The sequence below is a fragment of the Solanum lycopersicum genome, chromosome 7, assembly GCF_036512215.1.
Source record: "Solanum lycopersicum chromosome 7, SLM_r2.1".
NCBI classification, from domain to species: domain Eukaryota; kingdom Viridiplantae; phylum Streptophyta; class Magnoliopsida; order Solanales; family Solanaceae; genus Solanum; species Solanum lycopersicum.
The window spans coordinates 9,172,475-9,184,726 of NC_090806.1; the positions used below are offsets into that span (position 1 = coordinate 9,172,475).

General features: G+C 31.0%; 1 long non-coding RNA gene across 1 annotated transcript; it reads right to left on the reverse strand.

Moving 5' to 3' along the window:
• Positions 1-2,473: 2,473 nt before the first annotated feature.
• Positions 2,474-9,078, reverse strand: LOC138337278 (uncharacterized). The gene is made up of 4 exons (XR_011210862.1): positions 8,854-9,078; positions 8,715-8,740; positions 3,391-3,512; positions 2,474-2,833 (listed from the first exon to the last, which is right to left on the reverse strand). It is a non-coding gene; the product is annotated as an uncharacterized lncRNA (long non-coding RNA).
• Between the last annotated feature and the right edge of the window lie 3,174 nt (positions 9,079-12,252).

Genomic DNA, 12,252 nt, shown 5'->3' on the forward strand with positions numbered 1-12,252 from the left:
ACTTTCCTTCCAAGCTTTTAAATGATATGGGTTGTTTGAAGATGGTACGTCCACATGATTTCAAATTTTAGATCGGTTTAAGGGGGGGGGGGGGGGGGGGGGGGGAGGTCGAATCACCGGTATTCCCCTCTCCATGTTGAAGGGTTTCCCATTCATCAAAGTTTAATTCATCACAGCTTGTAACTCCCTATTTCCGAGTTACAAAAAAATCTTACATCGATTTTGATTTTGGATAGATCGTTGGGACAATTAAAGATGTGATTTGGATGCATTTCTCTTCGAATATCATGACCCTTAAGTCCTCTTAAACTTCCATAATCTATGTCCTCTTCTTCCTTAGTAGAACTACGACATCATTTATTTCTTCTATATTTACATTTTTGTTCTTAGATTGGAACTACCTGAGGAGGGGGGATAGTCGTATTCGAGTCATTACCTAGGAGGTTGGCGCTATGTTGTTAGGTAATGTTGGTCTGATCCTTATTTTGGTAGCTTGCATCTTCACTTGGTATGGGTGTAGGGTGCGGTATTGCCTCTTGAACTTATTGTTAGAAAAGAAAGGGTGGGAAAAGCGATGAGTATGGTGTTGAGTGCGATGTGGGGATGGAGTTGCATAGAACGAGGAAAGAGAGTGGATGCTTTGGGTGATAACTTTTTAAGGCTTGGGCTCCACTTTTCAACTTAATGCATATTACTTTTAACGCATGAGTTCTACTCTCAATACTGCTCATATCATTGAATACATGACTCCGATATTGTTAACCTTTGTTTAATTTAGGGAACATGACTCCAAGTGTTAATTCATATCACATTTTAATCATGGTAAATAACAGTGATATATGAAGATTGAATGAATAAAGCAAATTAAGTTTTATCAAGAAAATTCAATTAAAATGGATAAATTGTTAGAGTTTTCCTCCTATTTTCCTTACCATATTCGAGTTTACTTTTCCCACGAAGGAAAGTCAAAGCATTAATTGTTTTTAATTTAAAAATAAATATAGTTCTCTTCCATATTTGGTTATACTTTATTTAGAGGAAATATTTCGAACTCTATAAATTGAATTCTCGGTCATAAGGAAAAAAACACAATAGCATCGACAATGTAATCACTAAAAGAGTTTGTTTATGGAGAAATTTTCTCTATACAATTTTTATGTCTTTTTAAATATGTAGGCTATTAATCAAACCATATAATAATATTATATTTCATTTAATATAATTTTATGAGGCGTCTAATTTATTGCTGAGATGAGTCTCAAAGGGTTTTGAGAGTGAGTCAAACCATTGAGTTAATTTCTAATTGAAATAATATGGAATTAAAGTTGACGACGGTCAACAGGAATCAAAATGTCAAAATGATCAAACTAAATTTTTCCAATTCTTGTGCAACTCTATTCGGTCATCGCAACAACCAATATTTTCAGCAGAGATTTAAAATATAAAAAGTAAAGACATGAAAAAGTCAGAAAAAGAGAAAGTTGAATATCTACTAATTACTATATACACATAAAAACATATATATTTTTCACCATGCATAATTAAACATTGTAAGTTATTTTTGCTGAATTTTTTTTGGATAAATCCCTTAACCCTACCTAGCTCCAATCACTATTGCGTGGCTAAGAATTACTCTATCTCTCTCTCTTAGAAATGAAAATCCCAAAATTCTTTATTCTTTTTCTCTATTATTAATTCAGCAAATTTTGGCACCAACTTGAATTGAGTACTGTTGCTCTTTGAAACTTGTCTGTATAATCACATGGAAACTTCTTCTCACCAATTTCTTTTTTACTTTTTTTCCTTGACTCATTTAAAAAAGATAATGTTTGACGAAAAAGTGACACTACTTTATATTTTGGCATTTTGGTTTCTTTATAATCATAACCGTCAACAAGGGACAAGTAGTGTGAATCAATCGTAAGGATTGTGATGGTATGAATAGAAATTAGAATTTCTCTATACTTTACCCGAACTGATCCCCTAGGAAGCTCTTTTATTCTTATAAGAATTTTACGTGGAATAATCTCACATTAATCAAAATCTCCATAGATAGGAAATATAATAAAAAATGGTTGAAAGAAAAGTTTACTTTTAGGGATAATTCATTTATCAATGGCCCAAAGTCGGTGTTCTTCTTGTTAAATATGAGATGAAAGCATTTCACGAGTCAAGAGAATAAAGATTTAGGAAGTAAACTGATTCACCTAAAATAAACAATCACTACACAGCACAAACACAAGCTCTTCATACAGAGACCGATAGCTCATTTGCGATTCTTTCAAGATGTTTTTCTTAAATTTCCATTAAGTACTATTGTAAGCACTTGGCAGTGAATAGGCACTCGAATGTCAAGTAATACAAGAACAACAAAATTTGAATAGTTCATTGCAGAAGACAGTCATCTATCACTGGTAACTTGATCATTTCAACTACATCAAATGATTGTAAGACGTCTGACCAGCCATTTAAATTTCAAGATTTAACAACTTTTATTAAGACTATATATCATCACAAACAAGATCTAGTGCAAGAAAGGTATATAAAAGAGAAAACACTGATAAAGATTCTTTGGAAGTTCCAGATAGAGATATGAGGTGCAGAATTGTATATGAATCATGGTAACAATCTCATGCAATATTGACTGCAGTTATCATATATTGGCACCAACTCACAGTTCGCAAAGGTAATTAGATGCTTCGTGGTTTCCTCCAATAAATATAGTTGGAAATGGTGATACTTTCTCTCCTGAGTAATACTTTCAGAAAGAGTTCATGCTCCAGAATTTAGATGGCACATTTAAGCTTTCCAGATCCTTCTCATTCCTAACAGCCTGTTTGCACAAATAAAATCTCTCAATTCGTACTATCCAAGTCAAGGATTTAAGTGTTTGCAATTCAATTACTGCAACATTTCAGCCAATTAGTTAATATGACAAATCTCTTATCTCAAATTTTATTCTTGGTTGTGTTCGTCTTCAATATAACCATGAAATTAAGAATAATCAAGGAAACCCATATCACTACCAACATCATGAAACGTAGAAGATCAAAACACTAAAGAGTTGTATTATAACCATTTTTTGAGGAAAAAAAAAAGAGTTGTATTTAGTTTTAAAAAAACACTAAAGAGTTGTATCAAAGAAGAATGATTAAGAGCACACTTAAACTGAACTAAAAGTATGAGCCAAAGCCTATTTTTCCAATTAATGGATAACAATTACAAGAATAATTATATGTAGAAGCTTCGGAACAACAAAATCCAAGTGTAATCATTATTGAGTGGTATACGTAAAAAAAAGAGCAAAAGCCTGATCTATTATCAACTCGTTTGGGAAAATCAAAAAAATAAGTAATGCGTCAAAAGCTAACAATGAACAAGTGGATCTACCTGAAAGTCACCACAGCATAAAAGGAGATCAATCTTTATATTCTGAACTTCTTGCAAATGCAATAAGGTGGCATAACATTATCCAAGTCTCCGTGCATACACCCTTCTACAGCTATCCTCATCTGCATTTAAGTAACCGAAAATTCCATTAGAGCAACTTCAAATTCATATATAGATATTCTAAACATAAAGTAAGGGTGGTCTCATCACTATTGAAACTACTCAGTTAACCAGTAATTTGAGATTAGTTTGAGATTCATATAATTATGGAGTAGTATACATACGTCTTTTACAACGTTTGTTATTAATGCTACCGGTATCTTGGCACTGAAACTTAAGAAAATTTATAAGTTTCTAATTGATCTTGAATCATCATTTGCGACTCAGATTATGGTGTCAAGCAGTTCAGGCTACATTTGAGTAGTAATCCGTCACTTGTATCCTAATTATCACTACATGTGTCTACGCGAAAGTAGCATTTTCTTCCAAAGTTGCATGGTGATTGTCATCACCGAACCTATGAATACAAACAATGAGATTTTCATTAGCTTTCTGTAATATTATTTGCTTGACACTCCTCAAATGTTATAAATCGTATCTCACCTAATAATTTCTTGTATATTATATTTCCTATGTATGTGTTCACCCGAACACCCTCGGCAAAAAAATACACGATATATATAAAGTAAATTTTCTGTATATCTATAGGTGAATATATTTTGAACTCACTCAATAACAAATAAAAATAGATGGCTTAATGGTAAGACCCCTGAATATTAAGTTACACGCCCCAAGTTCAAATCCTTGCAACAACATTTATTTATTTTCCTTTATAGTTTCAATTTAATTTTGTTTTAAAAAATCAGTTTTGTTTTTCAAGCATTTTTTATTTCAAAACGTGCCAAAAATGTGGTTTTAAACCCAAAAAAATTCAAAGGGCCCATTTTGAAAGACTTATTTACACGTTTATATTTTTATTTTTTGAACCTCATGAAAGAAAATCCTGGGTCTGCCACTGTTTGTGAGTTCCTACTTTTAATAGATAGAAATTATTATTATTATTATTGTTGTTGTTGTGGTTGTTGTTGATGTTGTGGTTGTTGTGGTTGTTGTTGTTGTGGTTGTTGTTGTTGTTGTTGTTGTTGTTGTTGTGGTTGTGGTGGTTGTGGTTGTGGTTATGGTTGTGGTTGTAGTTGTGGTTGTGGTTGTGGTTGTGGTTGTTGTGGTTGTTGTGGTTGTCGCTGTTGCTATTGTTGTTGTCGTTGTTGTTGCTGATGTTGCCGCCGCTGCTGCCGCTGTTGTTGTTGTTGTTGTTGTTGTTGTGGTTGTGGTTGTGGTTGTGGTTGTGGTTGTGGTGGTTGTGGTTATGGTTGTGGTTGTTGTTGTTGTTGTTGTTGTTGGAACTCTTAATTCCTAAATAACTTGAGTAAACCCTTCTTCTAAATAAGAGTGTTGTTTAATAATCTATATCTATCTATTCTATATGGGAATCTCAAATTAGATGTCATTTATTTAAATAAGTATTATTTAATAATAAGAAAAATGTACAAGTATCCTCAACCTATGCCCGAAATCTCAGAGACACACTCATACTATACTAAGGTCCTATTATCCCCTTGAACTTATTGTATAAGTAATTCTCTACCCCTTTTCGGCCTACATAACACGTAAGACGAAAAAAGGTAGAAAATTATTTATAAAATAAGCTCAAAGGGTAATAGGACATTAATATAATATTAGTCTCTGAAATTTTAGACATAGGTTGGGGGTACTTATGCATTTTCCCAAATAATAATACTAAAGTAAGATAAACATTGAAAAAATTTTATATGGATATTTTGTCGTCTAGGAAGGTTGTGATTCTCTAATTTTTTAAATAAAATTTCAACCTCTAGAATTTTAGTTTATTTTTGATGAAGTAAGTAGATTAATTTAAAGGCATCAAGAAGATGCAAACTTTACAAAGATAGATCGGTTAAGCTCACAAAAAAAGGATTTGTTGCCTCTTCCTAAACCATACAGCTAACAAACTCCAAAAAGAGTTCTAAATTATTTATAGGGGTAATTTGGACCAGCTAAAAAGGCAACTCTAGAATTAATCATTGGTGACTTGTAATGAAAGGCCACATTCTTATATGGAAGTTCTTGTCTACAACAATCAATGAATTGTGAAAGACATTCTTCTGAACATCAATTTTCATTAAGATAATTCAAAAGCCACGTTTTCAAGAAACCAAAAGTTACTTGACAATTACACTCATAATTACACCGCTTAAGAACATCAATATGTATCATCTCACCTTTTTCATGGATAACTAAATAAGTGAATGCTTCATATAGAAACGGGAAAAATAGTTTCAAACACTTTCATGTTGCACAAAATTCTAATAGCATGGTGCAAGAAGGTGGCTAGGTAAGTTTTCTAATATATCAAACAACTACATCGTTCGGAATGTAGGACGGAATTATATGATGCCACAAATAGCACAAAAGAAAAAAGGAACATGTTTGATGGTAGTATGATGTAAGGTAGATTATAGTAAAGTGCTCCTATATAGGTACTTTGTGGGTTTTTTTCTGAGAAGAACTTAAGCTGAAAGAAGTTTATAGTGTGTTATGCAATATCTTCCCAATAAATACGAAGTCTTATCTTATATCTTTTTTTAGAGACTTATATCTTCTTCTTCTTCATTATTTACCAATATTTTATCATATAGTGCTATTAAACTTTCTTAGAGCTTGTTTCGATGGGCTTATGGCTTATATAAGCCAAAAGTCATAAGTTAGAAATTATATCTTTTTTTAGAGATAATTTTATCGTATGTATTCTTCTTCTTCATTACCAATATTTTATCTTATATCTTCTTCTTCTTCATTACCAATATTTTATCATATAGTGCTATTAAACTTTCTTAGATCCTGTTTCGATGGGCTTATGGCTTATATAAGCCGAAAGTCATAAGTTAGAAATCCTAACTTGTGGATTTCGACTTATTTTTGTTATTCTGGCTTAATAACAAGTGTTTCAAAGCACTTTTTTATCTTACTCAAACACTACACAAGTACTTAAAACTATTCTGGCTTAAAAGCACTTGAAATAAGCCAATCAAAACAGGTTCTTAGACTTAATGTATATTATTCCTTTTCTTTTAAATCCAAATTCTGAATAAAGATTAATTTCAAAACTATATATTTTGGTGTTTGGTATTAGAACTTCTTGTTTGTAGTTGTCATCATCTTTATCTAAATTATCTTTTTCTTTTTAATCATGGTGTTTGGGCTAGCTTGTGCACACCTCGATTAATCCACAAAATATTTACCTACCAACAAAAGGTACCAAGTAACTTTGTCCACCAAGGCTAGGACAATTGTACAGAAATTACCTAGTATTTTGTTTTTACTAGGATTTGAACGCGAGACCTCATTGTTCTCAACCCACTTTACTGACCATTGGATTACATTCTTGGATGCTTTGTTTCAATTAATTTCACTTGCTCTTTTCCCCTTCTATTCTATACCACATCGTTCTCAATCCACCTTATTGACCACTGGATTACATTGTTGGTGCTTTATTTCAATTAATTTCACTTGCTCTTTTCCCCTTCTATTCTATACAAATATATAAAAGGTTAACACTAGTCATTTAAAGTTAAGATATGTAATAAATGTTGATAGTGTTTTAGTGATTGAGTTCTTGAAACAAAAATTAAAAGAGATAACACTCAGAGGGTGTGGAGAGATTATTCGATTATCTAAAACAATCTAATCTTAGTGGAAAGATACCTGTCCCAACTCCGAGTAAAGTTCTCTTTCAATACAGACATAGCATTACCCCACACTTGGTATCTTCAACAGTTACACTTGAACATTCAGTTTTAGAGAACAACTTATGTGAACCTTATCTATATAGCAATACAAAGTAGGCACCTATCATCCTAGTAATGGCCAAATGTAAGTCACAATCCAAGACTGCTCATGTGCTATGACCTTCTAATTCAATGGGTTATCACAGAGAATTGGAACAATCATAATAATAGGAGCACTCGCAGATATTTGTAATAAGGTGCATATGTCTGTAACTCCACACAATCAAGTTTCGAGGCTAGCAAGTATGACTCAGCCCATCCCACACGTAGAACTAAGTCAAATCTGATGGGGACTTCAGGAAAACAATGTAAAAGCAAGGTAACGAACTTGATACTACATAGTTCAGTGTGTTGAACCTGCATGTGTTACTGTTAGCATGGACAGATTCAGGATGTTCTGTAAGCGGTGCTGAAATTTTAAAGGTGAAACAAACGAATCATAAAAATAACATCATTTATAGAAAAATAAAATTTACACTATGTTAATAAAACACAATTCAAAAATATATTCCTATAACTCACCTATAAAATATCCTCATTTTTTGAAGTGTATTCATACTAACCTCATTTAGATTTACTAAGTAATTCTTTTTTTTGGGCGTAAGACACCAATAGAATTTTAGGCTCAAAAGTTTAGCTTTTAAGTTTTATACAAAAGGTCAAGAGTTTGATATCCGTCTACCTTTACATTTAGAGCTTGAGCTTAAAAGTTTCGACAAATAGTGGATGGTGGGGTTCAATCTGGTAACTGAAAAGGGGATATGAAGCACTGGACCACTTTGCTGAGATGTCCTAGTGTCAAGCAACGTCAACTTCTCGTTTATTGACTATTATTTTTGTTTTCACATATTATATGGGGATAATGCCCAAGTACCCCTCAACCTCTGCCCGAAATCTTAGAGACACACTTATATTATACTAAGGTCCTATTACCCAATTTATTGTATTAATAATTTTTTACACTATCTTGTGGGCCCAACGATTGTTGACTTTTTTTTCAAACTAGTGTCACGTAAGCTAAAAAGGTAGAAAATTACTTATAAAATAAGTTCAGGGGGATTTCGAGAATAGGTTGAGGCTACTTGTGCATTATCCCTATTATATGTATGTGTACTTCTAAGAAGATTAACCAAACAGTGTTGGATGACGCCGCTTGACCTAAGGTAAAACCGTCCGGGTAAACAATTGAACTCAATCAGTTACAACCAAATAGCATGATGCACAAAAAAAATAGACTACAGTGACACATACTTAAACCTACTGCAACAACATAATTATGTCAAAAGCAACTCACGCTTACTATTAAGTGACTATCAATAAGAAATAAGCCTCTGATTTAGTCTAACTTCACCAAATCTAAATAACACTATGTCAATTAATCAAACACATATATATGGAGTGCAGTATCAGTAACTACAAAAAATGTTTCAACCTCTCAAAAAAGAGGGCCTGCCTTACCGTTCGTCGTCCAATATCGTAACCAGCTAGCAAAGTAATTCCATGGAACGATTCAGATAAACAAGTAAAAAAGTGTCAAAAATCGCACAAAAAATAACCAAGGGAGGAAGAGGAAGTGGCTCTGTTAGAGAAGAGTTACCTTGTTATTTGGTACAACGAAGTTGCCCGGAGATGGTAGAGGCAATGACGGAGAATTGTTGGGGAAAAAATCCTCCGGTGTAAAATGGCCGGAATTATCTCACAAACCTTGTGAATTTGACAGAAAAATAGTTATAAGAGAAGTAAATACACGTTAGAATTCAACAAACAAAAGGAGTGTGAGACTTGTAGTCTTATAATTTTTTTGCTTTCCAAATTTTTTTGTCTCTCGTTTATCATTTCTAATTTATTAGTACTAAAGATAGTTTTAAAATCATAAAAATTTTAAAAAGAGAATTTTCTTTTTAATGAAATTAGTAATAAACTTATATATATTGTTGTAAAAGTTTGTTTACGAAAGAAATTTTAAAATAATGGAGAAATGTTTTTTCTTTCAAACTATTATTTTATCTCTTCATAATAGATTTTTTACCAATAATAACTAGGAAAATTATGTGGACAAGCAAACATATATTCTGGTTAATTAACTTACATAGTTAGGGGTTGTTTAGTTACTGGTTAGAGTTATGCAGGTATTGATTATGCAGGGTTTAGTTATGTTTAGTTTAATTATGTGGATATTAGTTATGTTAGTATTATTTTGTTATGTAGAGATTATAATACATAAATTATTAACTATTGAATATTATATCTGTTGTAAATTATTAATATATATTATTTACAAAATCATAATACATGCTAATAAAATGTAGAATATATTGAATAATATATAATGTTAATGTTTGATTAGCATATGTACCATCAAAAAATATACAATCAAATTTTTAATATTAAAAAAATATTTATATTTGCATAAAGAAATAAAAAATGATAAGTATATAAAAAGAAATGAAAATAGTTTATACATAATAAGAAAACGATAAAGTTTTCAATTTTTAAAAAAATGAAAATGATCTATATATAAAAAGAAATTAAAAAACAAACATAAATAGGAAAACAGTAAAGTTGCCAATTAAAAAAAATAAAATAAATTTATAGGGTAAATTTGTAATTTATCATTTTAATACATGCAGAACTAATATCCAAATAACTTATTCCATCTTCTATCATGCATAACTTTATACATAAATTTTCTCATAGATTATGTTGGTGTTAATTATGTAGGACTACAAAATATGCAACCAAACACCGTATAAATTAATACATGAATAACTTTTATACAACATTTAAATTCTTACCAACCAAACATGATATAAGTTATGTTAATTTTTATACCTAACACAAAACTTCTACCAAACATAGTAAAACTAATATAACTTTTAATACATGAATAAGATGTTTCTTATACGATAACCAAACGGCTCCTTATGGTTTGAACCAATTACGGCCCACAACTTAATTTTAGTTGTAGTTGCGTCGCTTATACATATACAAGTACAATTTATACATGTATATACACACAATTATATGAAAGATATGCAAATACACAGTCACTCTCCATTCTCTGTCATCTCTCTCTTGTCTCTCGCCTCTCTCAATTTCGCTTGCAAGATATACAAATACTTATGTATACCATTTATATATATATATATATATATATATATACACACACACACACAATTATCTGACTGTATACATTTATGCTTCGCCCCTATCCACTCTCTACTCTCTCATGCTCACTTCTCTCCTCCCTCTTCAATCTCGCTCGTCGGATATATACATGCATATGTATACCAGTTACATATATACAAGTATTTGACAAAGATATACATATACAAATACAATTCACCTCTCTCCACTCTCTTCCCTTTCTAGCTCGCCTCTCTCCTCTCACTCCCAATCTAGCTTGCCTCTCTCCTCCCTCTTCCAACCTCGCTTGTCTCTTTCCTCCCTCCAACCAGTAGCTAGAATTATAGTTAGCAAACTATAACTATGAAGTCTAATTAAATTATTTTTGAGTGACTATACTCGAAAAATTTCCTAATAACTACACTCATTGTTATATTACTATGGTCATTGTAAATTATGTCTCTATACCTTTTTAAGAATTTCAATTTTTTTTACCCAAATATTTTTTGTAGAGGTCAAATTCAATTTTTTTTCTAAAAAAATAATAGGACTTTTTATGTTCAAATTTGGAGGTGAGACTAAAGTATTTACTAATCTAAAGTCTGAAATATAATATAATAAATAGACTGCTATGTGATTATTAAAAAAATTAATAAATATATAAATACGTAAATAATTAAGAAGATATAAAGAAGTCATGTATATAAGAGTTGGAAACCTAAATAAGCCACAAAAATGTAAAAATGACCAAAATAAGCCACTATTTTAGTTACTAACTAAAATAATCTTAGTGGGAAAAAAATTCCATTTTATCTAATTTTCTAAACGTTTTCCGTTAGTGCCATAACGTGTATTTTTAACGTATAACGGAACTTTTTCTTATACTTTATAGAGTGTAAGTAAAAATTACACTTTATAAAGTGGAACTAAAAGTTCCACTTTATAGAAAATTACTTTATCTTTTCAGCTTCTCCTTCTTTCTTTCACTTTCATGGCTTCTAAGCTTACACTTGAAGATGAGCATTGATGGTCCCAATTCGACAACTCAAGAGACCCCACACTAAATAAATCAATATTTCGGAGTAGCACAACCCGACAACATAACAATCCGTCTCTACAAATTATATAAATTAGGTATTTCTTTAACATCTCATATTTTCTATACTTAGAATGTGTTTCATTTATCTCATCTTATGTCTAGTATAGTATCATTTTGCCTAATGATTCTGATTCACGGATTAAATTATAACTTACATGTTCTTAAATTATTTTAATTTTATTTTACAATGAAATATTAAAAATATTGGAGAAAAAAAAGCTGATTTAGCATTCTTCCGTATTCCTAATTTAGATTTCATTTTTGCTTGTTAGTGGGATAATTATTGAAGTTCATAAGAGGATTAGTTGCTCAATCTCTATGTTGTATTAAATTTGAAAATAAATTATGAAAGAAATATTCCTATGGTCCAACTTTGGACCTTACATTAAAAAGGAGATTGAAATTTTGAATAGTATAGTATAGTTGAATTTTTTGAATTTTGCGAGAGTTTTTTAAAATACCCATTAGCTTTGACAAAATGATATTAAACATTTTTTAGAATGATATTAAACCACAAAGTTATAGTCTAGTTTGTTTTTATCTTATTATTTAACTACAATAGAATGAATCAAAATATAATGATATAACACCTGAAGCTAATCTGGAAAAGTAAAAAAAAAATACTAAGGATGTGTTGGGAGCTCTGTACACCAGTGATTGTTTACTTGTTCAAATGCTACTTCGCCAACACTATTTGGGTGATTGATTACTATTTCTGTGATTTTATTTTAGGAATTTCTTTTGGAGTTAGCATACTCAAGTTATTTCACC